Genomic DNA, 15190 nt, shown 5'->3' on the forward strand with positions numbered 1-15190 from the left:
GTTGAGATGCAGTCTGCTTATGACTCCCTTTTGCAATCCCAGACTGAAGCGGACACCTGCGCCTCCACCGAATTAGAAGAACTTCGTGGTAGGGCGGAGCGTGCTGAGCGGGAGAAGCAATACTTCCTCAACCGTGGTCTTGACTCAGTAAGTTTCTCTTCAATATTACTTAACTCCCGCATTCTTATTTTTATGATGTTGACAAACTTCGCTTGTAGGTCATCCGTCATATTAAGAGAAGTACAGAACTTACTGATTGCTTTGTGAACTTGACGACTGCTTCTGAGGGGGTTGGCCGAGTAAAAGGCTTCAATAAAGGATTGGCTTTCGCCCAATCCGGACAACCTATTGAGGGTCATACCCTTCACGGACTTGACGCGGAGTAAGAACTTGGCTTGCGAGTTCAAGAGTATGATGACCTTGTCTTTCCACTACAAAATATGCTTCCGGAATTTGCTTTATCTGAAGATGGTGTGAAGCAATTGCGGGTATACATTGATGATTAATCTGATGGTGATGAGTCCGATGATGATGACAAATCTGATGATGACAAGGCGGAAGACGTGGCTCGTACTGCTAACCCTTAGGTTATGTGTAGGCGCTAGAATTTACACTTGTAATTTCTTTTCATGTTTTTATAATCACTGTTTTTGGATATTAATGAAAAGAATTTCATGCACACATTATCTCTTGTGGAATATTTTTATTTGAATTTTGAATTTGTGCAAGTTGGGTAGATAATACTGATGATTTGGCGCAGAGAGGTTTTTAGCCGGTGGCTGACAGGACGTGTAAAACGCCTGTTTTGGCAGCCTGTAAGCACTTGTTTTTCGAATCTCCCGCCTGACGTGTCAGTCTTCCCATGGCCCGGAATTTCTCTTTCTTTTGTTAGTCGGACAGTCGCATTAATTGCGATGGGTATAAATAGGCCTTGAAGTCTTCGGTCCATTCTTATCACTTACATATTTTCTCTTTTACTCATATCAAAGAACTTCTTTTTTCTGATATCTGTTTTACATATTTTCCATAAAATGGCTGCCCAGAAGAAAAAGCCTCCCTCTATTACTGAAGTCGGGTGTGATATCAAAGAGAAAGACTTCGAGGACGTAAAAAACGTGTACGGCTTCCCTCCGGAATGGGAAGCCGAACGTCCGTCAAGAGGGGCTATTGCAACGGAGCCCCCGGCGAAGAAAATGGCCGTCTACGTGGACCATTTTACCACAGGTAACTTTCGCTTGCCTGTGACGAAGTTCGTTCGATCTATAATGAGGGCCTAGGGGCTCCATCTGTCCCAGATTGACCCGTTGGGATGTTGAGGATTCGTCACTTCGAGTTCTGTTGTCAATCTCACAATTATGACCCATCCTTTAATATGTTCGCCGTTTTCTACAAGATGACATACCGTGAAGGGTGGTATAGTTTCGCTACCACCGGTAAAGGTTCCGTTGGCTTTGAGTGGCTCCGGAGCCTTCACGGGTAGAAATCCAAATTCTTTTGGATTCGTGAGAACACCGTTCCCTTTGCCATGACCCGACGGAAGACGGAAGATGCGCCCCCTGAGATTCCGACTATTGAATATGAGGGTCATAAATGGTTTGACACTTTGACCAAGACGCCGACGCCCATGCGCCCTATTCATGAAGGGGCGACGGTTTATGCGAGGATGAGTCGGTTGTGGCCGTTTCCTGCTTTGGAACCCTACTATGAGAACACTGCCGGAGGTAAGTCGGTACTTGTACCTATCGGGGCTTTTTCGTTTTGTTATTTAAATTTTACACTGGTTGCAGGTGAAGGTATAGTTTTGTCCACTTTGTTGGACAAGGTGGGGGGCATGATGGTGCGCCGCACCATTGCCCGACATGACGTGCCGTTTTTAGAGCGCATGCGGGACAACTTCCTATTTTCCACCACCCTCACCCCGGAGCACATTGTCTCTGAGGCGATGTATGCGCAAGGTGAGGAATTTGTCAAGAAGTGCGAAGGTATTTCCCAACCCCGCCCTGTAACCGCCGTTATTTCAAGCGGAGTGATCGTACTTTTGTCATCTAGCGAAGAGTCGTCACTCTGTGAAGGAGGGTTGCCACTTAGTGCTACTAATCCTTCTCCCTCTTCTGCAGGTTTGACCCGCAAGCCAGATTTGAAGGCCACCACCGACCCAACAACTGGTGAGGGAGGTGGTCCTCGAACCGTTGAGGGCGAACCTCAGGTAACGGAGGCGGAGGGCTCTAAGGCTGCTGGTAAGCGAAAAGCGCATCCTGCCGACGCCGCGCCTCTTAAAAAGAAGAAGAAGAAGGAAAAGAAAACCGAGGTTCTGGACCTAGGTGCCCGCCTTCGAGAACTTGTTGCCCGGGATGTTTTCAAGGGTAAGCTTTAAACCTTTATGATAGTTCTTCCATTTATTTCTTCTTGGTAACTTGAAGATTTTCATTGTTTGGAATACTCCAAGTTTGAAGGATTTTGTCGCTACCAAACCCCTAACTCCACCGACCTCACCGATCAATTTGTCAGATTCTTCTCCGATTAGGGCGAAAGAGGTTGGTGGGGTTGATCAATTCCACGCATCTCCACCCCACGATGAGCATGACTTCCAAAAACAGGGTGGGGTTAATGTGTTTAGACATAGAGGGCAAACTTCCTCTTCTCAAGTAGGTGAAGACACTGCTCCGCATCATCCTCGATGGACGTTACGGGGGAACTCGGTGCTGAATGATGCGGACGTTTGCCAAGAATATCTCGATAAGAGTCTTCCTCCTGCAGAGAAGGAACGACAATGTCGCCGCGTTCGCAAAGATCTGTTTGACTCCAACTCTTATCACGTGGCGAACACTGTGTCTACCAACCAGGAACTTCGCCGGGATTGGTTAGCTATGAATGATGAGTTGGAGGAAACCGAGCGGAACTTGCTTGATGCCATGAAGGAGGCTCTCAAAGCATTAACTGATGCTCGAGACAGTCATCGAGCTATGGAAGTGGCGAAGGCTGAACAACTTGCTGCTGAGGAAGCTAAGGCCACTTTTCAGAAACAGCTGGATGACCAAGCTGATCTGATTAGGACCCTTCAAACCGATTCAACAGCTAAGGACAAGCGCTTATCTGTCCTTAATGTTAAGAATCGAAACCAAGCGTTGGAGTGTGCTAAGCACAAAATGGATCTTATCCGGGCTCAGGCGGATAAGAAGTGGCTTCTGTCAACAGCTATTCCCAAGGTACGAAGTCTGTTTGACTTAATCAGTTCAGATGTGTATGAGCTTACATATGTTTGTTGTGCTTAACAGGTTATTGCTGACATTCGGAACAGTGATGATCTCGGGAATTGTGTTGCGATACTCCTCCGTGCTTCCGAGAAAGCAGGCCAACAAATGGGCTTTGAAGAAGGATATGAATTTGGCTCTGCGGGCCGGATTCCGGAGGAGCATGTGTTAGCCGGCAAGGATACTGCCTCTATCCTTATCGAGAAAACCAAGGAGTTTGATACTCTGAAATTTTCGCTCTCCGATCATATATTGGAGCTTGCGGACAAAGAAGATGCTATAGATCAATTAAAGAATTTGTTGAACCTTGATGAGGAAGAAGCGGAAGCTGATGACACCACGGAAGAAGATGCTACCCCATAGGTGTATAGGTCTTTATTGTAAATACTCTTTCTGCTTGTAATCTCATTTGACTATCCGATAAGAAGTCTTGTTTTCTTCCGGTGCACTTTGTTTTATGTATTATAATATAAGTGTCTATCCGGAACTTCGTTTGTGTCAATAAAGGATTACAACTTATCAAAATAGTGCATAACTATCATAAGTTTCTTTATAACTAGGCATAAGCCGTCAAAGGAAATTACACAATTGCTGAACTATGTGGGCGCGCAGGCCGAAAATAAAAGACAACTAGGAGCACTACATGTAGCATTTCCTTAATTGTGCTGCATTCCACGTCAGAGGAATCTCGGTCCCATCTAATTTCTCCAACTTGTAGGCACTTTTGGATAGCACGTGCTTGATTTTATAAGGTCCTTCCCAAGTTGGGGCTAGCTTGCCCGGAGGCTCCTGTCCGGATGCCTTGTTGTTGCGGAAGACAAAATCTCCCGCATCGAATTCGCATACTTGGACCCGCGAGTTATAGTATTTTTGAAGCTGTCTTTGTAATTGTGCTCGCGAATCGATGCTAATTCTCGTCTTTCCTCGAGCAAATCGAGATTCATCTGGAGTTCACGATCGTTATCGTTGATTAACAGGACCCTCGCGGATGGGATCCCGATTTCTGCCGGAATCATGGCTTCGGTGCCATAGGTTAGGCTAAACGGCGTTTCTGAATTACTAGAGTTTTTCTGGGTGCGGAAGGCCCAAAGTACATGGGGTAACTCGTCAACCCAACCAGTCCATTTAGTACCCAGCCTTGCCTTAATTCCTTCCTTGATAGTTCGGTTGGTCCTTTCGACTTGACCATTTGCTTGTGGGTGAGCTACAGATGTGAAAACTTGGGTTATCTGAAGTTCTCTTAGCCATTCTTGTAGTCCGCTATCAGCAAATTGGGTCTCATTGTCACTTACCAACTGTTGTGGGAGACCAAATCGGCAGATGATGAATTCCCACATGAATTTCTTAACATTCGATGCCGTTATTGAAGCGACCGATTTGGCTTCTACCCACTTGGTGAAGTAATTAATGGCCACTATCAAGAATTTGACTCGTCCCGGGGCCTTTGGGAAAGTTCCCATAATGTCAATAGCCAATTTCTGGAACGACCAGGCAGATGTTACCGGAATCAGCTCGTTCTTTGGGCGTAAGGTATTTGGGGCATGGCGCTGACAAGAATCGCACTTTCTGATTTCTTTCACGACGTCTAAATGCATACCAGGCCAGTAATACCCTGCGTTCATGATTTTTGCATCTGTCATTCTTGGACCCGCATGAAGTCCGCAAATACCTTCATGAATTTCTCGGATGAGATAATTCGCGTCTTCCGCGTCCACACAACGTAACAACGGACCAAGAAATGATCTCCGGTACAAGATACCATCAGTCAACTGGTAATTCAGAGCTTTGTGCTTGATCTTCCGAGCCTCAGCTTTTCCTGCTGGGAGTGCTCCGGAGGATAAGTAAGCTTTGATGGGTGTCATCCAGGACTCGACACCGGTCTGGATTACCAGGACTTGATTTTGTTGAATGGATGGGTGGTCCAAGACTTCTACCCGAATATCTTTGGCAAAATGCTCAAAGTTCGTTGAAGCTAGCTTACTAAGGGCGTCCACCAATTTGTTCTTGCTCCTCTTAATGTGAATAATATTGAAAGACGTGAACTGGCGAATCAGGAATCTCGCTTGGGACAAATAAGAAGCCATAACATCGTTCTTAGCTTCATACGTTCCATTTATTTGTCCCGCGATTAGCATGGAATCCACCCGAGCTTCTAAATGTTTTACCCCAAGCTTGTTTGCTATCCGCAGGCCTGCCAGGAAGGCTTCATATTCCGCCTCATTATTGGTACTTTTGAAGTCCAACTTGATGGCGTATGTAAATTCATGTCCATCGGGGTTGACCAGCCTTAAGCCTGCGCCTGACCCTTCGCTGCTGGAAGCCCCATCCATGAACAATGACCAAACTTGTCCTTGTTCCGGAGGTGCTTGGGGTTGTTGTTCGATCAAACATTCTTGTTCTTTGTGTTGCGGAACTTCTGTGACAAAGTCCGCCAGCACTTTGCTAGCCGACCGGACAATTCAGGTTTATACTCGATTGAGTATTCACCTAACTCGATGGCCCACTTTGCTAGCCGACCGGACAATTCAGGTTTACTCAACACGTTCTTGAGTTTGTACCCGGTTAACACATTTATGGGGTGACCCTGGAAGTATCTGCGGAGTCGTCTGGCTGCATAGATCAGTGCCAGCACCAACTTTTCCAACATCGTATATCTTGTTTCCGGGTCCGATAATGTTCTACTGACGTAATAAATTGGAGTTTGGACATTTTTCCTGTCTGTCAATAGAACAGCCCCCACAGCAATGTCAGATGCCGACATATATAGTGTTAATGGTTCACCCGCGTGTGGAGCAGTTAACGTGGGTAATTCCATTAAACACGTCTTGACTTCTTGGAACGCTTGTTCGGCTTCCGGGGTCCATCTGAACTGTGCCTTTTTGAGGCAATTTCTCAGAGTTGAAATGAATGGATAAGATTTAGCAGCGTGGTTTTCCAGAAACCTATTTAATGCTACTAATCTCCCATTAAGTGTTTGGACTTCTTTGAGGGATGCGGGAGATGGCATGCGGGCTACTTCTTGTTTCTTGTCTGGATTAGCCTTGAAACCCGTGCATGTGACAATTACCTCGAGGAACTTCCCTTCCTCCATCCCGAAGGAACACTTTGCTGGATTGAGTTTCATATTGATACTCCTTAGTGTTTCGAAAGTTTCCTCTATGTCCCTCAGCATTTGGTCTTCTTCGATGCTTTCGATCACTAAATCATCCATGTAAACTTCGAGGTTTCGACTAATCTGACCTTTGAAAGCTTGATCCATCAGCCTTTGATACGTGGCCCCCGCGTTTTTTAAGCCGAAAGGCATCATTCTGTAGCAGAATGTGCCTTGATCGGTGCGGAACGCTGTCTTGTCCTCATCACCAGCCGCCATATGAATCTGGTGATACCCTTTGTAGGCGTCAAGGAAGCACGTGAATTTGAATGGGGCCACCGCATCTACCTTTAGGTCTATTTCCGGAAGTGGGTAACAATCTTTCGGACATGCCTTGTTTAGATCTTTGTAATCTATACACATCCTCCACGTTCCATTACTTTTTGGGACCATCACCGGGTTAGCCACCCATATTTGGTACTTGATTTCTTGTATGATTCCAGTGTGAAGAAGGTCTTGCACTTGGTCGTTCTTGGCTTTGGTCTGTTCGGGGCCCATTTTTCGCTTCTTTTGCACAATTGGGGTGATTAATGGATTCACCTTCAATTTGTGTTCTGAAATGATCCGCGGGACACCTGTCATGTCCGCGGGTTGCCATGCGAAAATGTCGATATTCTTTGTCAATAATTATTTCAGAAAAGTTTGGACGATTTCGGAGATAGCCGGACCAATTACTATGGTTTGGTCGGGAAATTTCTTGTTGAGGATCCACTTCTCCGGTTCAGTCCTCTGGTTTTGTTTGGAAACTTTGCTCAGCCTTGAACTTTCAGTTGTGTAACAATGTCGGTTAACATGGATTATTGCTACTCCAGTGCGGGTCGGGACCCCTACTGCTCCGTGAGCTGTGGACGAATGTGCATTAAAGTCACCAATTGCCTCCCGTCCGAGGATAATATCATGTTTGGACCTTGCCGGTAAAACTAAGAATTCAACCTCCTCGGTTCGTGAGTGAACTCCGTCACTAAGTGTAACCGGGAAAGTAATGATACCCCGCGGGTGCATTATTTCCCCCACCAAATCCAGAAACAGGTGCATGAATAGGTCGCAATCATTCTTTATCCTCTTCTTCAAGCTGTTTAAAGCACTGTTCATACATAATGTCGGACGTACTACCGGTTTCGAAGAACACATATTGTAACCGGTGGTGTCCGAACAAGGCAGTAATTATCAAAGGGTTTTTGTTACATGGTCCTCCTTTGATACGAGGAAAAATGACTGGCTCATTTTTCCACTCTTCGTCTTCAAATTCTTTTCTCTTCCCGCTGGTCTGCTGGCCTCCGTGAATCATATGAACGTTCAGATCTTTGATTTGCCTTTTTGACGGGCCTTGGTTTTCCTTTGCGGGAGGTTTGCCACCCCCTGCCTTTGCACCTTTGACCAAGTGTTCCAATTTTCCATTTCTCACTGCTGCCTCGATTTCGTTTCTTAAGGCTACACATTCATTTGTGTTATGTCTAATGTCTTCATGATATGAGCAGTGTTTGTTTTTTCGAGGAATGACTTCCTCGGTATTGGTTGAGGTTTGCGGAAGGTTATGTTCTCGGTCATGAGGATTTCTGATGGAGATTTTGACAACTGAGTCCAACTGTTATTGGAAGAACGTGCGGGAAAGTTACGTTTGTTCTTGTTGCTAATCAATGATCTTGCATCAAACTGCTTTGGTGCTTCTGTACTTGGTTGCATTCTAGACCAAATTGGCCCATTGGCCTGTCTATTTGGTCTTGGGGTTTGGAATTCGACTCTTGGCACTTGTTTTTGACTGCCGGATCCCAAGGTTTTCTCAGTTCTTGCAAATAGCCTGGCTGACGTCATGATTTCGTCCCAAGATTTGGGCATACCATCTCTTCCAGTTAGAATACGAATCAGGGAGTCACTATTTACATTCTTTCGAAATGCTCCTCTCAGCATTTCTTCACTGACTCCGCCAATATTAAGGCTCTCATTATTGAAACGGGTAATGAAATCCTCAATGGATTCATTATTTCGCCTTACTACATCAAGTATTTCAGACGGGTCACGAGTGTGTTTCTTTTGTTGACTAAAGTGTTGGGAAAACTTTTCTACGAAGTCTTTCCAACTCTTAATGTGTCCGCAAGGCAATTATTCAAACCATTCTCGCGCAGCTCCAGTAAATGTCAATGCGAACATATGGCACCAGTACGGAAGAGTCCAACCACTGACTCCTCCGACCGCTTCGAACCTCAGCAAGTGATCGCTGGGATCCGTCATCCCGTTATATGTCCCAAAGGATGTTATCGGGAACGGAGCTGTCGCGATGGATGGAATGAACTTGGATTTTTCTGCGAATGACTCCGGACGATATGGTTTGGAGAAGTCGTGTTCCGCATTGCTGTAATACTCTGCTTGGCGAATAGCCGATCGCGGGTAGCTAGCTTCTCCAAATGGAAGAAAACGGCTGTCTCCGCTGTAATAACTACCTCCCGGATGATATGTCGAGTCATGTCCGCCTAGTTCTTCCTCGTAAGACGGTACTCGCAATTTTATGCGGGGATGAGGACGTAACCTCGGGATTTCCTTCTGGTATTGCTCTTCTGGATGACTGTACTGAATATGACTTCCTCTTATCGGAGGAGAAATAGATCTCCTAGGAGGGTCATCATAACTTAGGGTACGGACGTGAAGTCGCTCATTCCGTACCCTTCGTCCATATTCAGCGGCCAGACTCTCTTGTTGGATACGGAACCACTCATCCGGAGACAATAGTTCCTCAGATCTGTGGCTTATTGTATGAGTTTTCCTCAGGGCTAAGTCACCTGAATTTTCTTCGAGGTCCAATTCTGGGTGAGCCCGGTGACTTTCTCTCATAGTTCGCCCAAGATCTCCCAAATTGGAACCTCTCTGAGCTGTAATCCCTCCCATATCGGTGGGCGGAGTACCAGCTGGTGTTACTACATTTCTTGTACCCACTGGAGCAGCGTCTGCCAGTGGGATAAGATGCTTTCGAGTTGATGAACCACCCAAAGTAAAACCTCCGGGTGTCACAACATCATCTTGCTCATCGGGAGTAAGATTTTGAGCGAACAATGACGTTGCTCTTTCACGTGTTTCTAGATTAGTAACACGTGGGATTTGTTCTGAGGTCCCCGTCGGCCCTTTAGGAATTTGATTCATATCGTAACTTCGAAAACAAAAATTGTTGTTCTAACAAAAACACGGATGGCGCCAATGAAGAAACACGGATCCACGACTACGTGGTATGGGTCCTGGATCCAATTAGTCAACAGGGTAGGATACGGTTAACTGCCAAACGATATGAACCCAATTTCCTAAAGTCCAGTGACGAACACCTGTAAAACAGACACCGTGAGCTCGTTACGGGAAGGACAAGAGGGGGGGGGGGGTCTTCCCGTAACCACCCTCCGGCGTGAGAATAAGTACTCTTCTGTAGAAGATAAGCACTTAAGTAAATTGAGAGAGTACAGTAGGAGTGAATGAATACCTCATGATGATTGAGAGGGTATTTATAGCCGAAGAGTGTGGGAAGGGTAATTGGGCCAGCTGTCCTTAAGAAGATGCCTGCATAACCGTCTGGACGCGTGTCCGTATGTGATAGGTTCATCTTATACGTTGCATGTGCATGTATAACAACCTGGACGCGTGTCTCCTTATCATTGGTTAATGGGAGAATATTGGCTATGTGCACGGTTATAACGAACTTGCCATTTGTCATCCATTGACTGGCTGAGGGCTCACGTATTGCTCAAGAAGGCATCTTGGCAAATCTTCTAGAAGGTAATTGTGCATTGACAGCTGTCCCGGAGCATTTACCTCGTGATTATTTACGCGGGAGGATATCTCTTCCTGCGGATGACCTTTGAGGGTACTGTGATGCTTCCGCATGTGCTTTAAAGGTGTTTCTTCCTCAAATAATTATGCGGATGATTTATGTGTCCCGCGGGTGCCTTATGAGGTACTTCTGATTGACCCGCGAGTAGTCCTTAAGGGTATTTGGGTCTTTTTGGTACCCTACCTCTATAATTATCTAACCCGCTCGTTAGAAAATTAAAACAATTACAAATCGTTTTGTTCACAAAAATATAGTTTTATCACACTAAACCGATTCTAACAAGCTCGTCAGAAAAACAAACGATTGCACGTCGTTGAAGTAGATGGTTTATAAGATAAAACGATTCTAATACGCTCATTAGAAACAAAATTTTACTAAACAACAAAATGTTGGTTCTTATTAACATAAGTCATTCCTAACTTCTTGTTAAAAATAACCAATTTTACATCGTTTTTAAAACTTGCGATTCTTATGAACCACTTCTAAGACACTCCTTAGAAAATAAAAAGAATAGACTTGTTTATAAAGCTTATTAATTTATAAGATTTAAAGCGGTTCTAAGACGCTCCTTATAAATAAGAAATTATAAAAAAAACGTTTTAGAGGTTATGGTTTATAAATACAAAATCGGTTCTAAGACGCTCCTTAGAAATAAATGGTAAAACCGTTATAAAGCTTAGTAGTTTATACGAATAACACCATTTCTAACACGCTCATTAGAAGGTATAAACCATCAATTCGCCAAAATAATCTTTTTTAACTTGTTCGCATACTGCGAAATACCTACTTCGCAAACAACAAAACCGTACCTCGCATCCCATCGTGCATGTTTATAAATACATATGGTTCTACTAAACCAACCTTTTCTAATACGCTCATTAGAATATATAAACATTTCAAACCCAATAAGATCAGAATTATTACGCAAAATAATATATATTCTAACGCGCTCGTTAGATGAAGAATGATTATAAAAATCATTTTAAATTAAAAACACAACGGTTTTTCAAATCGTTTCAATATATTGTGATTCTCTTCACACAAATATATATGCAACAAAATGAGCACTTTTGTTCAACTCATCTATCACCCACTTGAAACTTATTTTCCATATTAAATTTTGTACTAAACAAAATCAACATGGATTTTATGAGTCAAAATAAAACCGCCATTATATTAATAACATGTTTAGTGTCAAGTTTAATAGCAAACTCCCATATTAATTCATGAGAATAAATTGTCAAAAAACTCTTATATTATTTTATGGCATATGTATGTTAGCATATAAAAAAATGCAACAAATTCATACTAGGTTTACTTGACTCATAAAACATTTTCACTCAAACGGATTGCTAGAAGTCTTTTCTAACAGAATTGTTAGATATAAAACGATATCAAATCGTTTTAAGGACTCTAAAGGTTGAAACGAACCATACAATTTGTAACGGTATTCGGATTTAATATTGTACTCCAATATAAATAAATCCGATATCTTTTGTACTAATCACATTATTTCCCCAAATATTTATAAAATTTTATAGAAAAAATTCAATTAACATTTTAAACTTTCGTGAACCAAAAATCCTTATCAATAGGTTTTAAGATTGAACCGTCAATCTTCACGAAATTCTGTATTAAGATTGTAGGAAAAGTGGATCACTTTTAGTTAAGATAATAATAAAAATATAATAACGATACTCTCGTTAATCGTGGGAAATTCACTTAGTACAATACCGTTTACAAAAGTACATAAAAAGAATATAAAATGCAAATTTATATACCGAAATGATTCAATCCATATCTTACTAGGGGTGCTTCCATAAGCTTTCTTCTAGTATCCATGTCACGAGTCTTCATCACTTGAGTCTTCAACAAATGTTTCTTCAAAACAATAATTCGTTTATTGAAATTGGGTAACGGTTTTGGTTGAGGATCGTGTTAGACACGGGGCCCTTAAAACAGATTTCGTGCCTACTTTCAAGCGCGTCTGTTTCCCAGGGTACAACAACCGGAACAGTATGTGTACTGCCGGAGATGGCCACGAACCCGAGGAAGTCACCGGCTATATTGGTGTTTATCAAGATGTAGGAAAATTTGTTGAAGTTGTTTTACATAAGTATAGAGAGTGCTCCTCTCTAAATTTTGTCATGAGTGTGCGTAAGTGACTCCAAAATATGGTTTTAGTGTATCTCCAACATGAACCAACAAGTTCATTATATACTTACACAAAATGAGAAATACTTAACCAAATTAATATGTCATAAACAATAAAATTAATTTAGTCATAAACAAGATAATTAATCTTGTAATAAACTTGAAATTAATTATTGTAATTAAAATGGTTAAATACTTTTAATTAGATTTAAATGGTGAATCAAAACCATCATATTTATTCATGACATGAGTTGAACAAACTATTTGACCAGGTCCAAACAACTGTTCGCAACAGTCCGTTATGCAGGCGCGACACTCATGCGCTCATACGTGGGACACGATGTCCAAGATAAATCCAATTTTCCCTTCTTTGGTTATTCCAACCATACAACTTCGAGCATTGATATTCATTCATCTAAGCTTCGTTTTGGAAACTCAAATCAATATTTATACAACACATATATAAATATATTATTTATGTTCAAAGTTAGTGAAAAACCCATTTTCACTAATAAATTTTCCAACAAAAATTATGCGGGCAAAGTGCAACAATATCCAATATATTGTGAAGAATGATAATATTGTATACCAAGGACATTTACATATACCCTTTCTTAACTTTTCTTATTACATATTTGCATAACCTTTAAAAATCAATTACATACTTAACCACATATATTACATATTTATTTATTTTATTAAAATTAACTAATTAAATAACTATTTTACCCTTTATGAACTAATTAAATAACTATTTACATATATTCCATTTTTAATAGCAACAATTACACATATCCCTAATTTAAACCCATACCAAGTCGGTGTTAAGACAAACATATCGAAGTTAATAAATTTAATCAGGAGTCGATTTTTTAACTGTTAGCAAATATAAAAAGTATTTGTTACATAGTTTATAAGTTGAATATTTCTAACATGATAGCATATAATAAATCTTACATATAATAAATCTTACTACGTAATATTGACAAAACTAAAAACTAGCATGCGATTAAGAGAACAAAACTAAAATTAAATTAGTAATATTAATCATTAAAATATGTTCCAATCTAATGAATAAAACAGTTCGCTATCCTATATCTCTTTCATACATACATACATACATACATACATCTACCTATACTAATAAAAGAAAGGAATATTGGTTTTTAATAATCTCAACTTTCCCTCATTGATAGATAACACTCCCGACTTTCGATTTGTCACCCACCACTCCCAACTTTCACCCTATTTTCCTGTACCACTCCCCGTTTAAATAAACACTAACCTCGTTAATGTTTTAGACTAAAAATGTCATTCAAATTAGTTGAGGGGGTAAAACATAAATTTTATTTTTAACATACAACCTCCATTTCTGGTGACCTCGTTTTTCCGGAGACCTCTTTTTTTCCAGCGAATTTGATTTTTCCGACTATCTCGTCTTTCAGAAAATGGAGATGGTTCAGAGGTGTAAAAAGGTGATGGAGATCATGAAGATTGTGCACTGGTGGAGATATGATGAAGATGGTGCTCGCCGGAAACCTGCAACTCGATTTTCCGGCACGCAGGCGATCCCGGAAGGTGGCTGGGTGAGACATTGGTGGTGGCGGGGGGGGGGGGGGGGAGGGGGGTTGCGGTTTTGGGGCAGTGGGCGGTGAAATGATGGATATGGTGTTCGCCGAAAACCTGCAACTCGCCGGAAAACTCAAATTCATATGTGAAGCTCGGTGAATGATGGATATGGTGTTCTGAAAGACGAGATAGCCAGAAAACTCAAATTCTCCGGAAAAAATGAGGTCGCCAGAAAAACCAGGTCACCGGAAATGGAGGTTGTGTGTTAAAAATAAAATTTCTGTTTTACCCCCTCAACTAATTCGAATAACATTTTTAGTCCAAAACGTTAACGAGGTTAGTGTTCATTTAGACGGGGAGTGGTACAGGAAAATAAGGTGAAAGTTGGGAGTGGTGGGTGACAAATCAAAAGTTGGGAGTGTTATCTACCAATGAGGAAAAGTTGAGAGTATTAAAAACCAATATCCCTAAAAGAAAATAATTCTGACACATGGCATTCTGAGATTAACTCTCACTATCAAATTCTCGCAAAAATCACTTCGCTTCTATTGATGGAAAAGAAACAAAGATCCTTGGTTCTAAATATAGTATTAGTTATAAATTCAACATACCGTATTAATTGGTCAATCTCCATTGATTAAATTATTAATACCATAAATTATATTCTAAACATACTTAATATAAAAAAATATTAATATAATAATTACGTATCTAAATGTATTTTATTTTAAATTGAAATGTATATATAAAAGAGTTTATTTTTAAAAATTACATTAACATTCAATTTTTTAAGACATCTCCATATTTAAGAAAACTATAATAATTTGTTTTTTATTTTTTTTTACAAATATTTAGTCTTAAAAATCATAAACAAATTTTCTATTATTTATATTTATTATAAGCTATTGTGATAGTTGAACAATAGTGTGTTTATAGGTACAACATGAAAGTTGTTCAAAAAAAATCTATTGTCGTTTTCGTCTATGGCCGGGTATGGAATGTATAACATTTTTGCGAAAAACTTTAGCTACATCTTTCACATCGAAAGACCTCATTATTTTAAATGTTGCTTCCAGTGGCATTGCTTCATTATTGTATACCGATGGTAGAACAACCCATTTTCGATTTAATATTCAAATATATTTGATGATATAAAACGACTATATTTGTAATACATTTTTTTACATAATATAAAGAGACTTAATTATCTTTTTTTATTTGTATTAAATTATTCATAATTTATACATTAATTTATCC

This window comes from Bidens hawaiensis, unplaced genomic scaffold (genome assembly GCF_021521415.1).
Source record: "Bidens hawaiensis isolate Kalapana, Puna unplaced genomic scaffold, B.hawaiensis_p1.1 tig00005588_1, whole genome shotgun sequence".
Classification (NCBI taxonomy): Eukaryota; Viridiplantae; Streptophyta; class Magnoliopsida; order Asterales; family Asteraceae; genus Bidens; species Bidens hawaiensis.